This window comes from Dermacentor variabilis, chromosome 8 (assembly GCF_050947875.1).
Source record: "Dermacentor variabilis isolate Ectoservices chromosome 8, ASM5094787v1, whole genome shotgun sequence".
Lineage (NCBI taxonomy): Eukaryota > Metazoa > Arthropoda > Arachnida > Ixodida > Ixodidae > Dermacentor > Dermacentor variabilis.
Window position 1 is genome coordinate 11,815,244 of NC_134575.1, and position 20,874 is coordinate 11,836,117.

Genomic DNA, 20,874 nt, shown 5'->3' on the forward strand with positions numbered 1-20,874 from the left:
AAACGGGACTAGGAGAGGAAGGCGCCAGCAACCAAAGCAGCAAGAACAGAAAGAAAAAGCATCAGGTGATGGAACGGACGCGCGCCATCAGACGCAAAGTACGTGTGTGTGGGGGGGGGGGGGGGGGGGCAGCGTAGTGGTCGTCAACGCACAAGCTCGCCACGGCGTGGTGCACGGGTGCGTGCACTTTCCGTCTGTCCACCTGCCCGGTGGTGTAACTAGTTCGATGCACCACGCGAAACGGTTGCGAACCTAGATAGTTGAAAGGAGGAGCGATATTACCGGCATTAATCAGTTCCCCGCGGCCCTTCCTGGCAAATTCATCTCGAAATCAGCGCAGACAGAAGACCAACAAAGCTGCACGACGGGTGCCCAAGACTATTGAGAAGCGAAGTGCACCTGCCTAGATACAAACAGGCGACACTTAATTGCATCCATAACACAGACTCGCAGGCTCGAACAATGCTACGCACGATTGCATGGAATTGGGTCTCGTACGAGGGTTACGACAGGCGGGAAAAGCAGACACGGCACCTGAGCTCTGGTACGTGCTGCGCGGAACTAACACACGCAGCACGAAACAGACGACAGCAAGCGCGGACGGACGACAGGCGGAAAAGCAGACGACAAAAGCCTGCCGCGGCAAGCGATCATCCCGATCGCGGGAGCGATGACAGCTCCCCTTTTCTCCCTTTTTGATGTTCAGTCGGCTTTTCCACTCTCCCGACATGCCTGCCAGCATTCGTTCATTTTTTTGTTCTCGTTCTCACCTTTTGAGATTGCAGTTTGGATGCCCTTTGTAGTTCCCTTTTTCCCCTCTCTACTTCACATTTTTTCGCTCATAAGAGGGAGCCTCGGTTTCTCTTATTCGCTTTCCACGTCTCGTCGTCGCGATCCTTTCCGTCTAGTGCATCCCGAATTTCCTCTTTTCGCGTAATCACCCCCTCCAAATCCTCTTCCGCAGCCGTTCCCTTTCGATTCGCAGCTCCTTTGAGCCGAAATTTCCTCTGTGCCCGCGGCATTCGGACTTTTCGCTATTCTACGCAGTGTCCAGAAATAAAGTGCGCTTATTTCGCCGGACAACGCACCAAATAAAAAAAAAACGAGACACACACACACACACGACACCTCACAGTTCACTTATTGACAGCGTCGCGTCGTGTCATCACTCTTCTGTTCCCTCTCACGCTGTGCCCGCCAATTTTTCTTCCCTTTGCACCTTTTTCCCCGCTTATCCCCGTACCCTGGCCACTGCTTGCCGCCGTCCCGTTCCCAATTTTCCGCTTCCGTAAAAATAGCTTTTCCGGTTTTCGGAATCCGGCCGCGCTTCCTTCGGCTCATCGCGCGGAAAGGTTCGCATTCCCGTAAAGAAAGGGGAAAGGGGGGACCCGGGCAATGCTTGCTTTCCCCTTGCTTTGTATTCCGGTGGTCTGTGCCTCGCTTTTCTTATTTTCCTCCGTTATTTTCGAGGCTTTCTCGTATTCCGAATTCCCTGCCCATCAAAATCGTCTCTCGATCCAGTGGCCGCGTCGAGTGTTTGCGTTAGGCTACTCTTTCTTCCCTTCCCACACTAGGGAGTCTTCTCCGGCCAGCTTCCGCCTGTCCCATGATGTTATTTGACTTTTCTTTGCTCCTTCCGACGTTCCGAGCTTCGCATGCTTGGAAAGACACTTCCATCATTTGTACATTAAGTGACTGCATCACGCACAGTCGCACAACTCCGCAAGTGGCCAAGTCTGGCTCGTGTAAACAAAGAAGCACTAACCAGAACTAGTCAGCCACGGTTATTGTCCAGTGTTTTTAAAGCGGCGAGCGAAATCTAGCAAATCATTTCGCTCTCTTTTTACAATTTTTCCCGTCCAAGTGAAAGGAATCCTAATGCGACACAACGCCTGTTTCCGCGAGCTCTCTATATGTGGCGTTGTCTTCGGCGGGAAATTTTCCACCCGTAAGGAACCGATGTTATATCGACAACTTCAGACGGGGTCGTTACTCACCCCGGTGCTGATGAGGCTCGTGTGTCCGAGTGTTTATGTGAGTGACCTGTGTTGTGCCGAAAGGAAAGAGCAACTGCAGCTCCCATCCTTTGGGACTGTGCCAAAAATCCGCACGAAGGTACAACTATGGCAACGATCCCGCCGCGGCTCGAGGCCGCAACGAGGTGCTACGATCAAGAGGTCCAAGCCCTGGGCCGTCCAGCAGATCTCGGCGGCCCTCGAAAGGCAACGACCGAGCGAAACCGGAGGGAGGCTGCCACTCCAAAAGAGGGGCAGACGCGGTCGACCAAAGGGAGTGGTGCGGCCACGGCCGGAGTAGAGGCGCCACACGCCGGGAAGACGTCATGGCCGCGTCACGGTGACGCCTCCCTTACAGGGGAAGGCTAACCGTTCTGCTGGCATTCCTGGTAAAGTTGCTTCACTCGCTCGCTCACTTGAACACCATCACTACACCAGACATTGCATGCTGACGTTTCCAAATGGATAATCATTAGTAGTCTTAGATTCAAGTGTTCATGCTTTTTGACGAGCTTTAGGGAATTCATCTGGAGTCCCCCATTACGGCGTTTCTCATAATCATGGTTTTGGCACGCAAAACACCACAATTCATTCATAGACGCTGTTTACATGGGCAACGCTATTGTTGTTTATGCCTTTCGCTTTGTCCCTTGTTTGTTCTCGCAAGAAGCAAAAAAAAAAAAAAAAAAAAGCTGGCCGAGTACATAGCGTATACTGTGCATCTTTAAAAAAAAAGAAGAAGAAGACGATAACCACCAAGAAAGCGCCCGTGTCCTACTTTTTTTTTTTTTCATTTGTACAAGCACCCAAACACTTGCGCTGAGCAAGTACTGTTCATGCGTTTTGTTGTTGTTGGTTTTCATCATTCTCATATCTTGCTCGCCCTCCGAAACTGCACGCATAAACAGTGGTCATCCAATAGAATTAGTTTCGTGAAGCACATATCACATGTTATACGTGGCGCCGGCGCTTAAATGTTCCACGTCCGTCGCTATGGTAGTGAGTAGCTCTGGCTAACACACTCAATACCAGCCGATAAACTGATGCACACAAATACACAACAAGGGTAGCCATAGCACAATTAGTAGAGCATCGCACGCTTCATACGGAGGTCGTGGGTTCGGTTCCCACTATAGAGGCGAAGACGGCCTTCGAAGACCGTGTCTTCTGCGAACATTCCGCAGCACTGTCAGAAGCCAGTAGCTGTCCAGCACACTCCTTCATGGCAATAAACACTAGACCACACCCTTGACTGACAGAGGATGTCTCCGTCGGTAACAGTTTGATGATGCCGGCGTAGGTATTAAAACTATGTTTCATTGCACAGGCTGAGAGGAAATGTCATGCAGTTACAGTTTATATGTAATCTTGTCACCTTCTCGCTCGGCTTCTAATCCTTGGAATATAGTTTGTTTCAAATTGCGCTTTCTGCCTTACCTTATCATATTCGTTTCAATGTGTATTTAATAACGGTTGTTAAAAATGTCCTTACACAGTGTCTTTCTCCTTTCTTCCTATTATACCATATCTTTGCGGAGATTCTGAAGCCATCACGCTCTAAAAGACAGCCGGCGAGGTTCATGTTAGAAATACCAGCCCACTGTATTTATTAATTTATTTATTTATTACTCGGCAAATTTTATAGAACGACGCCGACAGGACGAACTCACCAAACAAAATAAATCCCCTCCAGTTCTTACTTCCGAATATCCCTTGTGCTTGCATAATCCCAGGCGGGTTACGCCATGCCAGGCGCAACGTAATCCTTCTGACTACGCGTTTTATATGCGGCTCTCCATAAAGCGTCATCGTTTAATCTGCCGTCTTTCTGCTTCAAGCGCGCTCAAGCATCGCTTATAGTTTGCATGACAAGCCGCTCGAGCACCCCGAAATACCGCCTATATCTCGCCTTCCTTCCCTTTAACAAGAAAAAAACGAAAGAAAAAAAGCCATGCTACATTCCTTTGCTTCATTTGTTTTCGCCATGTCAGCCGCTTCGTTCCCACCATCTCCCTAACTTTTTTTTTTCTTGCTCTGCTTATACGCCATCATCACATGCTTTTTTTTTTTTTTTTTGTCCTGACCCAAACAGACAGCCTGTCTTGCCCGCTTTGTCTGCTTATTGTCCTCGTCTGCTTCGCTTTCGGTCTTTATTTCGTCTGCTACGCTCCTCTCCGCATCCGGCATTATTATATTTGTAGAAGTTCAGAAAGAAGAAAGAAACGAGCAAATAAGAATGGGAGCACAAAACATTTCACTAGGGAGCAAGAACAAGAACAAATCGCCGATTTCGATCCGATCATGTAGCGGTCGCGGCCAAAGAACGCGTGACGGAAGCGCGCCGTCACGTGACCGGCGTCTCGGCCAATCGGAGCGCGGCTCCGGCTCCCGCGCCGACCAATGGTGCGCGAAGCAGACGAACCAGAACGCAGACGAAAAGAAGTGCCGGGATCCTCGTTGATAAAGAAGAATTTTCGAAGACAGCAAGGGAAAACAAATAAGCGGAACGGCGGCCATGAACTCCCTCCCAGCGCTGATGAACCAGAGCGCGCGCCCTCGAGGGCTCAGCAAGAAAAGGAATGCGCCAGTCTCGAAGGGCCGAACGCGCGGTACTGGCGCGACAAGCATATGCGGTTCCTGAGGCGGATTCCGGTCAATCTCATTCACACGGTGATTTCCGAATTGCGTCGTCATTACTCTCGTCTTTCACACTAGATATACCCTCACAAACGCGTGATTAAGCGTGAAGCCGTTTCCTGTCGGAGGTGCACACACGCCAGAAATTTTGACTGTGCTGAGCTCAGTTAACATGCGTATGCTATTACCTCCCCACGTGTGTTTTCTATGGCTGATACATTTTATTTTTCTAATGTTGCACTGACATGAACAAGCCCTCAAACCCCTTATATTCTCGCATACGGACATCGAGTATATAAATCACAAGTTCAATAAGTCAATGCTTGAAGTCTTACACGAGGATGCACGGTCTCAATGTTTTCACTTATATACCCTCGCGTACCACAGGGTCAGCTGTTCGGGTTTTTAAAATATACGTGAGATTCATTGCAAAATGGAAGCACCAAAAAGCGTAATAAAACGGGATTCGTCACAGCTTCGTTTCGGTTCGCGAGGCTGTCGAGCTTCGGATCGACAATCGAGAGCCACGTGATACCAACAGACAGGAACTCCAAGCTATAGCCATGCGCAAAGAACGGGAGCTACCGTAACACGAGAACCCGCGCGTTGAGCAGCTATAGCGACGCGCGATAATCAGCACCAAACGTGCCAACGCTGGATTACGACGTCACACATGCTGCGCGAGCTTGTGTTCCAAGAAAACGAAACCACGCAGTTTTGGAAAGGGGGAAAATCTCCAAAAATGGTGTAGGTTCGAGAAATTTCGCACTCGTGCTTCATAATCAGCCTGCAACGGTCACACATGATTCCAAGCGGAAAACGCAAGACGTATTTTAAGGCGAAATAGCGGCTCATTGCAATGGCTCGTACCAGAAAAAAGCGGCGTCTAGTTCAGTGAGACAAAAAAATTATCAGGAATATTATCATACTCCCGTAAGAGAGCGAAGATGCAATGGCTGATTATGAATGAAGAAACGAAAGAAAGTAAAAACGAAGGAAGAGAGAGGGAGAGAGATAACGAAAGCAAGAACGAACGAAGGAACGAAATGAATAACAAAGGAAGAAAGAACGAAATAACCTTTAGGTGGAGCATTAGGTACTCGCATGTGTATTTGAGGAGGTCTACCTACAGCGCCATACGTTTACTTCACACTGCGGCTCGTTATGTTTTGTAAGAAGTCTGACCATGTGCACTCCGATCGTATAACTTGATGCACTACAACGTGTGCAGCAGGCTTTCGCCTTCACGTGTTACAGGAGTGTAACATCCTGCCGACGTTCTTTTTCCCTTTATTTTCGCGCAGAGCTGTGTTAGTGCGATTAATGCGCTACACGTGCTATGATTAAATTACTGAGGGGGTCAGAGACTTAGCGACGAAGTCTCCACTTGAATTCGTAGCCCAATATATAGTCCAAACGAAGAAAAAAAAATCGAATTGTGAATGCTTTGCAAGGTACTATTTTCGTTGTAGCGGTCTATGCAACGGTTCGTATTGCTCCTACAATTAAGAACGGCAACACTGCCTATCTTCCAACCAGTATAAGGCTGTAGCTGCTCGACTTCGTGTTTAAGTACACACCCTGCGACACACGACGCAGTCATTTCTTTTTTTCTCTGTCACACGCCGAGAAGAATGTCTCACCTTGTTCGGATGGAATGGGGCAAACCAATCCCGGCGCATCAGGCGTCGAGCCATGCCGACCGATTCCAGTCAAACGCAGCAGCAGTTGATGGCCATGCGCTGAACGGCACTCGGCATCGACGGCAGCAGAAATGAATTCAATATGCAAACGCCGACAAGTTTGTTCGTCCAGGTTCGACACACGTACTCACACACGACGCTCGCCAGTCAACCCATGAGGGGCGAGCTCGTCGTCACCCTCGAGCGAGGGAAGACTTCAAGGCGCGCTTTCTCATCGGCCGAAAGCGCCCGTTTCTCTTTCACAGTCGCCGACGTCCCGATAACGTCGCGTCAAGAGAGGGTAAAATCTTCCTTCCCGCCGATTCGGTAAGTCCAAGCCTGAAGAGGTGCCGAGAAACGTCTGACCACTTCTCGGAGAACGTCAACGATGGCAGCTTGTTTAGCGAGCTCGAGTCTTCCTTTGAGGAATTGCGGATCGAGGAGACTGCGACAGTAAGAAAGCCCATTAGGTCGCTTTTTTTTTTTTACCAACAGAAGTTCCGGCTCAAACGTTGCTTGCAGTGGTCGAAGTTGTGGCTGTTTTTGCTAAACACGCGGTCAGCTTAACCACTCGTAACCTGGTTGCCAACTCAACAAGTTGTAGCGTGACGACGTGCGAGGAGTTCTGCACCAGCTGCGTGTGTGTCGGCGACTTTTTGGTTACGATGGCAACCACGAATGATTACCACGGTGACCACACGGGCTAGTCAGTTCACCGGGACAGCGAAGTAGATTGCACCGCTTTGGGGGTAAAGTTCTGACTATGGCTCGGGCTTCGCAACAGAGCAGGGCGTTTCGAGAATCCGGCTGAAATGTCAGACTGTCAGACTACTCCCGAAAGTGCGTGCTTTCGATCAGCCCCGACTGTAGTGTCCCAACTTGGCTGAGACGTAACTTCGTGGTCGTCGAAAACATTCGCCAACAAAGAGAGGTGCGGAGCCCACTTTGCCTCGCTTGCACAACGGGAAAGACGCCTCAGAAATTAACACACTTCATTCAGAAGAAGCGTGAAGTGACGGAGCATCTCGAGATGACTTCCTATTCATTAAATATTGCGCTTCTGCGGAAACGAGCAGGCTCGAACAACGCTAAAGGAGACAGCAGAGGAGCGCTACGATGGCGCTGCAATCCAACGAAGACTCGGACCCCGCGCACGACGTGGAGTTGCAGTCTCGCACAGTGCTTTGCAAGACTACAGGTTTGTCTGTACGAGCAGGCCGAGAAGTGAGGAAAGCGCCGGCCTGGCCGAATCCTCGAAATCAGTTTGCGAGGAAAACAGATCGTATTGCAAGGCTGGCTGGCTGGTAGCAAAGTTAGAAACGCCACTCGGGATGAGAACGAGGATGATTTGGTGCCACAGCTCCAGGACAAAATGAGGCTTCCTTTTAAGTGCTGTAGGTTGGTCCCGTGGTTCAAACTAAAATTGGTCCAAGTGGCGGACTTCACGCTAGAGCTTCGAAAAACGTTTTCTAAAACTACGACTCAGAATACCACAGCGTTTCCTCGTTTCCTTCGACCAAGTGATGAATCCGCAAAGTGGCGATAATTGAGTGCACAAGCAAGAATTGCGTCTGCGACTGTCTTCGGGCAAACCGCGGACGAAAGGAATTGCTCCTTATTTTGTTGCTTCCGGTCTCGGCTGGTGTTGCGTACAACCCGAGAAACTGCTGTGTAAGCTAACGCGGGGCTCAGTCCCTCCAATATTCCACTTTGCAGAACGGAACCTGCAATAAGCCTGAAAAGTCACAAATCTACAAGTTAACTGGTTTTCAGGAAGTCGCGCGTTAAAGCCAGATCGCCTGACGCGGACGAGAGTAGGGTGACTGGGGAAAATGAGGTCATTAAACATTTGCACCGAAAAAAAATGCGAGTTTCCTCCGATACTACTTTCGTAGTCCAATAGCTTTGCAATAAAGGGGCTCCGCAAATCGAAACTATGGCCCGAGCTTGTCGCGAGTGGAACTGCAAAGCGGTCAAGAGAGCTTTCGTAAACTACACGTCTCTTCACAGCTACTCCCGAAAGCTCACAGCCACCCCGCGTTCAAAGCAGAGAGAGAGGGAGTACGCCGCTTTCACACCTAGTTCACGCCTAACACTAACACCGTGCACTACTGGTAGCTTCCAAAGTCCCAAAGAGAAGCTTCAATTCACAGCGACTCGCACAGCTTGCGAGTTTAAAAACAGCAAACAGGCAAACAGCAAGGTCACGACGCTTGTAATAGGAAAACAGACGCTAGACCGGGTACCAAAAACGATCTTTGACCTCAGTCACACGCGGGCCCTGCTAAGCTCTTTTTCAACTGGATCAAGATGGCAGCAATCAGACCATCACGAAAACGATCGGTACGCATTCTTAATAGTCAGGCCACAGGCAAACGCTCTAAATATACACGTATTATTGAACGACAAATCTATTGCTCTCGAACAGGCCAGTCTACGGGCTCGGCGGTCAACGGATAAATGCGCGACGTTCAATAACAAATAGATGCTCGAAAGCGCGTCTACAGCAACATGCGTTCACGTAAAAGGTACAACCCGCAAATGCAACGGATGGCAGCTTGATTCACTTATACATGCGTGTGTGTATACATATATAGCCAACAACTCTCTCTTCGTATATTAAAACACCTACCCGTTAACGATTGTAAACTATTAGAGAGGTATATGTATTGTTTCACAAGATAGCCGCCGAATTGCGTCTCATCCGAAGCTCACAATGACAAAACCGGGGCTGGACATATAATTTCGCAAATTCGTTACGGTGCAAGCTAAGGCGGCTCAAATTAAACTACTCAGTCGCTTAAGGAAAAGCTAGAAAGCATCTGAGATTAACGAGAAGGCTACTTTGACGAGTACTCTATCAGTATACGAAAAAAAAAAAAAGGAAAGGCGGGGCACAACTTTGACGCAACGGCAACGAACCTGAGTATAAGGCTCGACTGGGGACACCCAAGAAAAGAAATTACTTTAGAGCAGAGCCCGAAATCTTCTGAACGGCGCCACAGTGACAAGACTGTGCAAAACGAGTGACGTTAATCCGTGAGAAGCGCCGCATTCGCCAGGCTGCGGTTCAACACTCCCTGATCTTCCCGAGAACAGAAGAAAAGATGCGATAGGAAGAAAACTCGGTGGACACACACGACCGACGATTTCGCGCAAAGCAAGGAGAAAGACGTTCAGCGCAGTGCCATGTTCCCAACGGGCGGAGCCGCTCGCACAGCCAGAGGCAAAGAGTGGCGACCCACGGAGCGAACACGTCAACGCAGCGTCAAAACGGCCAGGAGACAACAACAGGAACAGGAATGGAGTCCAGATTCCGGTGACTCAACAGTTGTCACAACTCGCTCGATGGACGGTGTGTGTCACGGGGAGGGCGCTCATTACTCCAGGGCAAAACGGGAAGCCACCGTTCCGGTGGAAGCGGATGTTCCGGCCGCGAGGGCACCACGTCAGCAGCGCCGACAGCACTTCAAATCCCTTCTCCCCCTTTTCCCCACGCTTTCCTTCGCCCCTGGAACCAGAAGTGGGGCGCTCGTAATTAATTCCGCAGGTTTCCAAGCGGAGCAGAGAGGTGCACGGCTGCACGCGAGGACGATTTTTACGATGAGCTCCAGCAAGCCGCAACGCAACGTCGTTGTTCGTCTGCTTTCCTTATCGGTGCGGAATCCGTCTGCTACCCGAAACTTGCAGGCGAAAAGAAAAACGAACGCGCTACCTTCGTCTGCTTTTTATAAGCCAAACCGATTCGGCAAACGAAGAGCGCAGCGCACCTGTGTCTTTCCTTCCGAGCTGGCGAGATGCACAGAATCCAAAAATCGAAGCCGAAATCGAAGGTAAAAGGAGTAACGCTGGAAAGCTGACGATAGGAAAGGGGAGGATGAACGCTAGCAGAAAGCGTGAAACGCACTAACAGAAGAGCAAGTCCCGGCGCAGGAGACGGAGCGCGAGCAGAAGACAGACACCGGTACAGAAGTAGCACAGATCACGCCGGGCAGTGCAGCAGACGATAGTGTCACCGCGCTCTCGCGAGCCTTGCAGACGACGCGCTCAGACCTGCGGCAACGGGACAGTCCGAAGCAGACGACGTCGGCGACGCAGACGAACTTGGTAGCGACAACGCAAACGTCACATTCGCCGATGCAAACGGCAACATCTCGGCGCCGGCGCGCGCGTCACCGTTGCCGCGGCCGCACCGTGCAACACCAGAGCAATAAAAAACTGGGAGACACGCACTCCGCACCCGCCGCGGGGCTCGGACCCCGGAGCGGCGAAAGCCCACAATGGAGACTCCTCGACCGAGGAGGCGGCGGCGACGGGCCCGGGGCCTCGATCGCCGTGACGTCACCGTCGTGCAGCGCGCATGTGCCGGGGAGTCACGTGGGAGCCGTCGGCTCACTGGTTCTGCTGTGACGTCACCGAGAACTCCGGGCGCATGCGCGGCTTGCTTTCTCCTCGCTGCTTCCTGTATTTTTCCTTTCGATCTTTTCGGCGGGCGAGAAATGTGCCAACGCTGGTTCAAAGGGTCCCCGGTTGCTCCTAGGGGTCCTTCATCCCAGCTGCACGCTCTATAGGTTCATTTTTTTTTTTTTCACTGAGCTTCAGCCACAGGACGCGGCCGACCAAAAACGCATCGTCTGCTAGCCCGAGAAATTTTTTATATCTTTTTTTGTTCTGACAGGGGTCACAATTAAGGCGCAATTAGTGGCACAGCAATGGGCTTTACAATAGCGGCGACAATCGCAGCTTCTTGTTTTTTTCTCTCCTTTTATTTTCTCCTCCCCCCTCCCCCCGCTGAGGTCCAGTTTGAGCTGTTCGTCGGAGCACAAGAGCTGACGAGGCAGGAATAAAGGTTCGTCGAGCTCTCCGTTAAAATAAAGCAAGGGCGAAGTGTTATTCGGCTCGTGTCTCTCCAGAAACTTTCGAGGTTGGCCCTTGCGTTCCACGTCTCGCAACAAAAGCAGCCCACCATGCGATGAACCAGGAGATGCGGCTCTGTGAAGTTCACGGAAGATCGCATTACACAAGGCGAGCTTCATTTTCTTGTCTGTTAAGAAACTTCTAAGGACAAAAAAAAAAAAATGAAATGCGGGAGAAGAAAGAAGAGTTAAACGCCAGCCGAAATGAATAATGAGGCGCTCCATGTGGATTTATGCAAGCGTCACAAAGTCCAGAAGATCGCCTTGCAAGACAAATCACGTGGTATGAAAGAAATTAGCCCAGTGAGTGTGCATGAACGCCATTGGCACCGCTCTTTCTTCTTTCCTTCCTTTTTTTTTCTTTTTTTTTTTCTCTTCAGTGCAATCTTTATCCGCCGCTGTGCCTCACCGGATATGGCACTCGGCTGCTGAAAAACGAGGTCGCGGGTTCGACACTAGGTCGCGTCGACTGCTTAGTCGGTTGGCATAAACGGCCGTGTGCTCAGGTTTCGTTTAACGTTGACGAAAACAACCTGGACGAAACAGGAATCCTGCGTTAGGGCGCAAGTTAACTTAAGGACGCATATATAGAGCCGGTTTTGGACGTTAAATCAAGCCAATTTCAATTAAACCAAGCCAAGACACGTCGTACGTGAGACGCCTTTCGCGAAATCAGGAACCATTCGTCTCGGCCCTATTTCCTCAGCCACTTTCTTTCCTCACACTGCCTTGTAGGGCAGTAGCCGTCGAGGGGGTAACCATACCGCCAGACACAGTTTCAATTTACATTGAGGACTGGTGCCGGCGAATTGCACCTGCGTCCGGCTACTAGGAATAAAGACTGGCTTTCATTTTGAACTGCTCGACTGTGACATATTCCAATAGGGGAACCAACGCGATTCCACCCTTCAGAAGCCTGGCGATGAAAAATCAAGTGAACGATCACCGTTCGCAAGCAATTAGCAAAAACGGGACGCTAACCGGTCTGCCCAGACGTCAGTGGCATAAAGAGGGGGAAAAAAAGAAACGGAGCTCTGTCCACACGCCACGGCAGTGACCCGAATTTCCTTTGCACGAGTGCGAACTGGACCAGAATAACTGTTCGCCAACTGTGCGTTCTGGATCGGTCCGCGAATGACAACGGCCAATCCGTGCCGCGCATTCAGAGTCCTCTATAGAAGAGCGACTTCGCTCCATGGTCACACACACACACGACGTGCGTGCGCGCTCGTACACGAGCACTCGTGCCAGCGTCGTCTTTCACCCTTTGCACAATGACCGCTGAAACGTTGTCTTCCAGCCACGCTCACAATCTCCAGTTTATAGTCTCCGAATTCCTCCCTCCCGCTCCCCCCCCCCCTTAATTTTTTATGTCTACGCACTCCCTTTTCGAGAAAAAAAAACTTACTTTCGAAGACACTTCATTTTCTTAAGTGCCACCATTCGATCCGCAGAAGTAAAATGCGCCCAGAGTCTGTAAAACGCTATCCAAGCCGCGGTACATTCACAAACGCTTGATTCAAGCGAAACACCCTCGATACATTGAGAGCCGAGTCATGCCGTCTTCACTCTGGTAATGCACATCGTCTTTTCGAATGTCCCAATACGTGACACCGCATCTCTGAAGAAACGAAACGAAAAAGGCGCTAGAGGAATAGTCTCAAAAGGATGAACGTCGCCGACGACATCGTTACGACCCATAGAGTTTCATACAATAATTACTAGACGGAACTCTGGCGCTAGTGTCTACGGGAGCTGCAATGGGAGCGGCTGTATACGAGCATGGGAATTATGGGAAGTACATGGATTTGCCTAAATTTCGTTTTTTGGCTTCAAACGGCTTTGTGGCTTTGTAAACTCGTCGTTTTCAACAATGTTCTGCGTAATAAATAGTTAAATAAACATCACTAAAATTCTCCGATGGCAGGGTTCGAACACAGGAACACAAGCCTGATATTGAAAACATTGAGCCTCGGACGCATGCATCGACAAGCGAATGAAACGTCCTTATGAATTTATCGCGAGCATGCCAGTGCCCTGAGACGCTTGGCGCGTTTCGATTTGGCCGCCTGAACAAACTCAATCGTTGGAATTAATATCAATTACGCGTGTTCGCGGCGCATTCTGCACTTCGAAGAGCATAGATTACAATGAAATTTACGTCAATAAGATTTATATAGCGTAATATACAAAGCCACAAAAACGTCTAAATCCACAAGCACGAAGATCAGACAAATCCATGTACTTCCCAACATCCCCATGGTGGTACAACGACTGTAGCGCCAGAGTTACCCTAGTAATTATTGTAGGAAACGATATGGCTACGGCATGACACAGAGTAACATTTGGTAGCGATAAGGTTAGGTATGATGACGATGCTCACTAATATATATATATATATATATATATATATATATATATATATATATATATATATATATCTATCTATCTATATATAACCAGTGCTGTGCGAGTTGCGTCTGGCCTCGGCTCGCCTCTGGCAGCCGCAGCTGGCATTAACAGGAGAGAACACCCGTGTAGTGTGACTTCATGACGTACTCGTCTCCTGGACAAACAAACCGAAGCTGGCTCCTAGAAACATGCTGCGTAATATTAAATTATTTGAAGCGTTCTGACGCTTGCCACTATTCTAGCATTTAAAATTCATCGTGTAACTAAAGAAAGAAAGACAAGTAAAACATTTAATCAGCACGTAATCTTTTTAGCTTGAAGAACCATACAACAAATGCCAACGTGAAGTTTCCGGACGCTGTGAGGGACATCGGAGCACACGCAGTAACCAACTGGGTTTAAAAGGAAACGCAGCGTTAATTGCACGTTGTAAACGAGCTCGCCGACGCCACCAGTTCTTTTCGGAAACCGGCACCGGAATCAATGCGCTTCGTTTGCAAGGCACATAGCAGTCACGCAGGCAGAGGGTTATTAGCTCACACAAGTCCATTTGTCAGCCTCAATGCGTGCAACCACTCATGGCTGTTAATGTCATTCGCCGAACAGCTAGCGCACGTCGGTTTCACTTGGTGCTGCTGATCCTGCTTTGTAATTTCTCGTTACCTTAAGCGAGCGCTTGTTATGCAGGCAGTATATAGCCTATGGTGAAGCCGTGCTCTTGCTAAATAAAAGTGCCGCGTTGATGCGAACTAGCAACGCATCGAAATACGCATCTGATTAAAAGAGATGCTAGTTAATGGATAGCTTTAAGATACGAACCCACAAACGTTTCGAAGCACCAAAGAAATGGCGTCGTCGCCACTGCGCGTGCGCATTTGGGATTTACGATTAGTAGTAGTTGCGGTTTGTTGGCTAGTTGGTGCATACTGAACAGCAGGTATTTTGGCGCCAGACACACGATCACAGAAAAGAAAGGCCAGGGACAGGACGAACGCTTACGTCGATCATGTACACGCTATCGCTAAGATACAGCGCGCCGCCGCCGCCGCCGCCCAAGAGACGCGGAGGATTGAGCCCCCGAAAAATTGACGCTGAGGCGACGCGGCTCTCGCCTTGTACCTAACCTGACCTGATTTTTGCAGTAACTTTCAACGTTCGTAAAAAGGAAATTCCGATGTAGGCCATCACTTTCTCTCAACCTCGCGCCGATGACAAAAATTGCGCTATAAACCAGCGTTGCTTTGGAGATCGGCTTTGACCATTCGAGAGCCTTCGGGCCCAAAAGCGAAATGTTCTCGGCTCGCGTATAAGCAAACATCGAGTGCCTCGACTGATGACGGAAAATGAGTTAGCCATACAGAAGTACAAGAAGTTGTTCGTCGGTGATGTACTAAAAAAATCCGAAGAACGCATGACGTATCGGCTATTTATTTATCATCTTTTATCGTATTATTTATCGTAGCGTTTTGGCTTTCTGTAGCCGAAACGGCGCCACAAAAGCAAGACGCAAGCATTATCCTAAAGCTGTATATATGACCAAAAGCCGGTGTACACACAGCGACATGGGACCCGAAGCACTTCGCGTCTCTACAATTCTAAAGCTTTGCAATGTGCATCGTTCGCTATTACAGAAGAGCAGAACAGCGCAAACATCACGTGAGAGTGGTTGCACTGGCTACGCAACAGTTGAACTATATAGCAACATAACGAGTTACAATCTGAACAACGAAGAAACACGCAATGGCTTCGACGCCGTCACAGCTCCACCTCCGCCTTTTATCACTATATAGAGTGTGCCGTTATGCAAAACTGCTAAAAGAAGAAAAAAAAACGAAGAAATAAACACTGCGAAATACATTTACAAAACGTATACAACGTTCGTTCGTCACATGTCGGACAAACGAACATCGTAGGTATTAACCGCATCTTGTACCATATTGTTTTGTTTTTTGTAGCTTGGCTAACGTTAGCTGTGACACCCTATTCACACATTCCTCTGTGCAAATCTGCAGAGTCGTATGTTATCGTTCGTTCCTGAAAACAGACGACCGAGCAGCCTCTCATGATTGCACTGCCTCGGAAGAAAAAAAGTGTGCAGTGGCTGGCGCCTTAGCGCTCGTCACTGTCAGACACGGTTTCCAGCCTTTCATAGCGCTGCATTGTTTCGCTGCGACAAAACAGCGTATTCTCTAAGACCGCAAACTGGAACGAGCCTTAGGAGACGCTCCACAAGTTTTCAACAGACGTTTCAAAGCCCAGTACGTAGTTTCGCAACACTGCGGCAGCTGACTGCATTAATATATTATATTATGCACAAAAGAGCAGGTGGTAAACGCGCAGACAAACACAAGGCAAATAATCGCAAAAGCATTTGTAGCAAATGCGCTTCAATTTATTTTATTTTTCTGCCACCAGAAGATAACGTCACAGCTCTTCCTTATAATTTCCAAGCATTGTATTTTTTTTCTTCTTTACTGAAACGCATGAGAAGCTCCCGAACGAGGACGTAAAAACGAAATGAAGAGAAAAATTAAAAGCCCAGTGACTGTAAAGACAACTAGCGGAAGTAAAGTGCCGCAAACGAAAAAAAAATAGCAAGCAATGAAATGACAAAGTATTGCATTTATCTATTGATTCCCGAGTACTATACGCGGACCGAAACAAGTAAAACATCAGGGAAGCGCGAACAATTCCAGGAGCATATCGTCACTTTCACGCATTCCACGCTATAAGTAGTCCCTCTTATATATCTCTCTCTTTTCTGGAGCGAGAGAGAGAGGCGGACGAAGGCGACAACGGCCAGCAGACAAGTAATCGAGGCGCGCAGAACACGGGCGCTAAAAGCATATTGCATGCACGGAGGTGTGTACAGGCTGCATATCCTCAGAATATCGCGGAATCCTTATACGACATCCCGAAAAGTGCGCGGTCGTTTGCGTGGCGTCTGCTATACGCGGCGCATATATGAATGACGCGCCCGTGTCGAGAGAGCGGCGCGAATACATGATGCAAGAGCGACGCGGACGCGTGCAACTGCAGCGAGTCCGACGCCGACGAAGGGCAGGGAGAGCGGGTTGTCGGCAACCACGTAGACGGCGCTCCATTCGCAGTTGAGTGGAGACGCAAAGGCCTGCCCGTTGCGACGACGAATACGCGAAAACAACAGGCACGCAGAAACCACCACGACGATGACGACAACAACAACAACAAAAATTCCTGTCTTTCGTCTTGTGACCTCCTCCACGTTGCGGGTTTGAGCCATTTTGGAGGGACATCATCATCACCACCACCGCCATCACCACAACCACGGGTTCTTCTTTTTGTTCTTGTGCAAATGCGTAGATGCGGCGCTAGTAAAACTTCCTCTCACCTTTTTATCGGTTTCACGCGAAGCACTTTCACATGAATGATGATTCGTTCTTCAGTTTTCCATTTTTTCGCTCGATACGCGGAGCAGATTAGCGAGCTACAATGCCGTGCGAGGCCTCGGCACACGCGGTCCCTCGACTCTTATGGTCAATCGGACAAACACTGTCGCATTCACCGTGTGAATAGTCAGCTCTGATCGGCCCAGAGGGAAGCTGCCACGGCCTCCTCCGATTGGCTCAAAATGCCACCGTCACGGGACTTGATAATATGGCGGAGCTCGGCGGTGTCCAGAATGCCACCCCGGGGCTGGAGTATACTCGCAGGCCTTCCACCGAATGCAGTGTTGCTGCAGTGATCAGTTAAGCGCTGTGCTATGCACCTTAGAAAACCGAACTCACTGAAGACCTCGTGACAGCCATCGGCATAACATCGGCGAAGTGAACAGGTGAAGCTCAAACGGTGGCCACAAGGAACGCTTTATATTGTTTGTGGTCCGAAATATTCCTTGTTTTCTTTTTTTTTTTTTCAAAGTGCGCGTCTTGGTCATGATACTGCTCTCGAACTGAGAAGCAAGTCTTGGAGGTAATAGCAGCCCAATAGCTTACAAGTCTGCACTCTACATGAACGTTTGGCGCACTGCATGGGTAAAATAGGAGAGAAGGAGATTGCGCTCTAAAGATTGCATGCGCAATAAATAGTAATAAGTACCTCTCTCTCTCTCTCTCTGTCTCTCTCTATCTCCTTCTCTTTGGATTTCTGCGAACACGCACGTGTCGTTTGGCGTTTCAAATTTAGAGCCGCCTCGCTCCAATAACCTTTCGGCGGAAACGACGACACATATCGGCCGACGCGTATAGATCATTCCCCTCACCTCACCCCCCACCCCCCCACCCTGCACCCTCCACCCATATCGAGCTCGGCCTCCTCATTCTTTCTTTTTTTCCTTTCTTCTTCTTGAAAGAACCTGTTTTTCTTTTTCTAATCTTTGTGGACTCTGCGCCCAAGTAGAGGAGGCAGGGAACTGAAAATTTTGTTCCGAAGCCCTGGCCTCGCTCTTTGCGTCCCTTTCATTTTGCTTGCCGCCGCAGTCCTGCTAGGGCGCGACGTCTCGTGTAATTACTCAAGAAAATTGGTTACACCCATTTAACCCGCAGCGGCAGCGCATGCCGAGGAAGGAGACCGCGGGAGAGGCGAATAGGTTGAATAAGAGAGAGAGAGGGGGGGAGAGAGCGTCTATTTGATCACTAGTACCGTGCATCGCCACAGAAGCTGTAGCTGGGAGGTATACTTCGCCTCACCAACGTCGTGCACTGCAGCGAAGGCTACTACTAGCGTCAGTGAACCACAAATGAGGACAGTTTTGGTGTTCTAAGCAGGGTTTTCCATGATTGTGATAAGGGGCACGTCGCATCCGTGTAAGTTTGATTTGATTTATTGATTTCCATTTACACACACACGTACAGAGGAGTGGTAAATGGAGGTGGATGAGGGAAAAAAGCCGCACAGACGCGGCTTGAGGTAACCTCACCCCCTTAGGTACAATATGGCGTTAACGGGGCTAATAGGCGCTAGCAAGCCGAATAGCATTGATGTGACAGGCGAGGGCAGTTCTAGTAGTCGCGTGAAGCATGTAAACGCTGGCACATCGCATCGAGGGAACAAGGAAAAGCGAGACAGACTGCCGCTTCGTGCTTTCCTCCACTTATCGGTGGCACGCAAATCACTGGAAACAGGTTTCGCCTGTATTGGATACAAATGCGATACGATACGGTCGCATTCATGCACACGCGCTCCTATGGAGAAGGGAGGGAGGCTTGCACAGAACTAATCATTCCGAGACGATTCCATTCACCCGGCGACGCGCGATCAGAGGCTCTTTTCTGGTTGACCGATGCGAAACAGCTTCCGCTGCAATGTATGGAGTTGGCGATACAGCGGGTAGCTAACAAAACTTGTTCTCGATTCCAGATCACGTAGCCAATCCCGTGCGTCATGTGACAGTGTGTGCGTCACCCCCCCCTCCCCCCCCCCCCCCCCCCCCCCCCCCATACCCGTGTTCGCGCTGTCGGCCAGTTTCGTTAGCTTAGAAAAAAGGCTGACTTCATACACTGTATAGCGTACGAATAAGCGGTGTATTGGCCGTTGCGTTCACCTAGGCGGATCAGACGAGGCCGGGTCCCTTTACTGTGCCGGCATTCGGCCGCTGTATCATGCAAACGCTAGCGGTTCCGGTCGATGCGCCAGCAGCGGGTGGGTTGGCACGCTGGGCCTGCGCAGCAAAATGCACGTACCGCAATCGGGCCGCGAGCTGATGTCTGGGAAACTGCGGTCAGCGGGGAGCGCCGGAAGCGGTTGTTCTGACACCCGTTGTCGTCTCCGTGTTCTCTCTCGGCACTGCTCAGCGATCTCCGAGGCTATACACTCTCCCATTCTCGTACGACACCCCGTTGCGCAGAATGGCGCTACCCTCTTACACCTGCTAAGTATATAGCATACACAGGGGGACTATAACGTTCGCTACGTCAGGTCGGAAACAACGTGGCCGAACCTGCCAGCTGACACGACGCGTTTCTGGCAGGTTCGTGCATGCGGTAGCTACAGGCACACACCTTCGCCGGCTCTAACGCTATCCTAACCCCCACCGTGCGTGAAAGCCCTGTCGATCGTGCCACTTATTTCCTAGGTCTAAGCATTGGTGCCGCGGTATCTGTAGCCGCTTTAATGCAACCAAGGTTTTGTGTCACGGAAGCCTGCACTGAATTGTATAACTGCACGGTACTCGTGAACTAGTGGCAGCACACACACACACACACAGTCTCCCCCCCCCCTTTTTTTATTTTTGTACATTACAGAGCAGAGCAGTGCACAGCAAGCTAAACATTATTATTATTATTATTATTATTATTATTATTATTATTATTATTATTATCCACACTCCTCCACAGCGAGTCATTTACAACGGAGCTTCAGAGATGTAGAGCTTTCAAAGGCGCTGCAGCGTACTTCGCGAAGCACAACTGCACAGGCAAAAGGCGGCGACGAGAGCAAACGTGGATCACTGGAGTCACGTGACTTCTAAACACACACACACACACACACACACACACACACACACACACACACACGGCGACGCGCAGAGCGAGGAATCGATGCTGACGACGAAGGAACGAAAGAAAGAATTAAAAAAAGAAACAATGGAAGGAGCCAAAGGGTGGACAAATGGGAGAAAAACGGAGGCGGGGATTAAAAATTAGGATCCGTGAGAGTTAGACAGAAAAAGAAAAGAAAGAAATGGGAGACTCGAGGAAGGAAGCCCGGAAATGAGCGCCGTCGATGCGACAAGTGTAAAAGAGCGACGGCAGCGCCCCTCAACGAAAAGTGTAAGGAAAAAAAAAAGAGAAATACCGACAAGGAGATATGGAGAGACAAAAGCGAGATAAGCAGAACGCGGCCTCGTTATCAACTGCTACGAAACGAAAAAAAAAAAAAGGTAGTAGCGTGATGATAAGCAGCGCCATTACATGCTACTTCGTGTTTCTTTTTTTTTTTCCTGGCGTGCGCGCAGCGCTTTCGTGCGAGGCTCGGCGGCGATGGCGGAAACGTCTCGATACGACTTAGCGAGAACATTGCGATCCAAGACGTGTCGCCGATTTGAGCTGGCATGTCGACGAGGCGAGTTAAAAAATAAAGGAACGGGCTGAGTAATGAAATACCTTACCCGTTTCCTGCACAAAGACCTTAGTGAATCTTGCGCGGCATCTGCTACACCCACAGAAGCCCCATCCTGCCGCATTTGGAATGTGTACGCTTGCAAATTTTTCACGCCTGCCTACGGCGTGCTGC

General features: G+C 49.6%; 1 protein-coding gene across 1 annotated transcript in view; it reads right to left on the reverse strand.

Moving 5' to 3' along the window:
- LOC142589624 (caskin-2-like) overlaps window positions 1–20,874 on the reverse strand; it is a 330,427-nt gene that overhangs the window by 56,161 nt on the left and 253,392 nt on the right. The window lies entirely within an intron of this gene.